General features: G+C 49.5%; 1 long non-coding RNA gene across 1 annotated transcript in view; it reads right to left on the bottom strand.

Moving 5' to 3' along the window:
* Positions 1-676: 676 nt before the first annotated feature.
* The window catches only part of LOC108166719 (uncharacterized), a 9174-nt gene continuing 7638 nt past the window's right edge, over positions 677-2212 (bottom strand). Inside the window, exon 3 of the long non-coding RNA XR_001777070.1 lies at positions 677-839. This is a non-coding gene — a long non-coding RNA (uncharacterized LOC108166719). The remainder of the gene's footprint in view (positions 840-2212) is intronic.

Genomic DNA, 2212 nt, shown 5'->3' with positions numbered 1-2212 from the left:
GATCGATCCGGCTGCTGCAGCAGGTTTTGATCCACCAACATTAAAATCAACAGCAGTTTTTAGCTGTGGTGAGCACAGCTAGCCAAAAGGCTAGCATCAATAGCCTTTTGGCTAGCTGTGGTGAGCACAGCTAGCCAAAAGGCTAGCGTTGATAGCCACTGGTCCACAAACCAGGAAGCTTAAGTTCTGCTAACGCTAAACCACGAAACACATCGTAAAAATTAGAAGTTAAAGCTAAACTGCAAAACACTTTAAAACATTTAGCGACAGTGAATTTTAAACTGCTAAACAGATTAAAAACTAGCAGAAGATAGCTAGCTTTCCATGCTGCAGCAGCAGGAAGTGATTCTCCTGGATGTTTCCATGCTGCAGCAGCAGGAAGTGATTCTCCTGGATGTTTCCATGCTGCTGCAGCAGCAGGAAGTGATTCTCCTGGATGTTTCCATGCTGCTGCTGCAGCAGCAGGACATGGACAGAGACAGATTAGCGCTCAGCTTCCTCTCTGGTTCCTGATGTTCTGGGTTCTGTTTCCATGTCAGCTGCACAGGAAACGCTTTAAGGCCACACCACAGGGAAGATCCGCCTGCAGCAACATGTCTGGTGTGTGTGTGTGTGTGTGTGTGTGTGYGYGTGTGTGTGTGTGTGTGTGTGTGTTCTCTACCCCCACAGCAGCAGTAGGAAGTGAAACTCAGAATATATTCAGATTATCGATCGTCTGGCTCTCGGTGGGGGTTCCGTCTGATGGAGGTAAAGAAACGTCTCGAACTTCTGAACAAACGTGATCCGATCTGGAAACGTCTCCAGGATCCTGGTGATGTCACTTCCTCCTCCTCCACAACCTGCGCAAATAAAACCATAAGTCACAGATACAAACAGATTTTCATCCCTTTTCTAATAAGCGGCTCTAAAAGTAGAAGCGGTGATTTCTCAGGAGGAATCTGCTCAAACGTGAAGCCATTAAGTAACAATTAGGTCCATCGTGAATCAACTGATTTCCTGCTGATTAACCAAAACCAACAGAAAAAGAAACCTGATCTGCAGCTGCACAGCTCTCAGCCGTCTCCACATGCAGCCGGGCGAAGAGCCGCTCCTGGTGCCGCCGTTTAGGGAAAATTATTATAATTTCTGCGGTTTTCTGAGAATTTCCCCCAGTAGAGGTTATTCAGGAAGCATTCAGGCCTTACAGGGGCCGTGTTACGGTTCATAAAATGATCTATATACCAAATACGACCTAAAACATTTAAATTCCCGGTTTAACGCCTTGGCACTGGGTGTCTGCCTCTTCCTGAAGCTCCGCCTCCAGGAAGTCATCCAACATGGCTCCTCTGTTAACCCTTTAATGTTTTCACCAGCGTCGCTCTGAGCAGCAGCTCCTGTAACGAGCTCAGCAGATGTTTGCTAATTGCTGCTGGCTAGTTTGAAGGAGCCGAGTTGCAGACTAGGCTGCAGCTCTGAGGAGGAGCTGCGCCTTGAAGGCGGGGCTAAGTCCCCCCAGGCGTTTTACCCAGCTGAACGGTTACCATGGAGATTAAAGGATTTGTCCAACATGGAGGATCAGAGTCGGCTGTGGTGAAACTTTATTCATATTGTTTTATTTTCTCATGTTTTAGTTTAAAACAGTTTGGAAAGACGGAAAAAACATATTGAGAAAGCAGCAAAGGTCAAAGTTCATCCAGGGTAAATGATGGAAGCCAGTCAGGTCGTCCCAGTTCAGCCCACAGCTCCTTACTGGTGTGAAACCAGTCAGCCGAGGTCCGGGTCCGGTTGTTCAGGAGAACGGCAGGACGGATCAGAACACCGCTGATCTGCCTTTAAATCTCTGCGGGATTATAATCCGCAGCTGTTGGCGCCATGGAGACGGCCGCCATGGAAAACATTCAGGCATGAGGACGTGACGAACCGCTGACCCTCATCAGGAGGAAGGACCCGGTCCAGGTGTGTCCACCTGAAGGAACGTCTCAGAGGAAAACATCACCACCTGTTTGAGTCCAGAACCCCAAAATGTTTCTGATTCACGACAACCAGCTGGTTTCTCTGCGTGTGAAGCCATCCGAATAAAGCGGTTCTGATCCCACGGAGCTCTGAACCTCCGGTCCGGTCAGTCAGGTCCGGTCCAGTCCGGTCCGGTCAGTCCAGTCCAGTCCGGTCCGGTCCAGTCCGGTCCGGTCCAGTCCAGTCCGGTCCAGTCCAGTCCGGTCCGGTCTCTGAGTCG

Source organism: Poecilia reticulata, linkage group LG11 (genome assembly GCF_000633615.1).
Source record: "Poecilia reticulata strain Guanapo linkage group LG11, Guppy_female_1.0+MT, whole genome shotgun sequence".
NCBI classification, from domain to species: Eukaryota; Metazoa; Chordata; class Actinopteri; order Cyprinodontiformes; family Poeciliidae; genus Poecilia; species Poecilia reticulata.
This window is presented reverse-complemented; position numbering and strand designations above follow the sequence as displayed.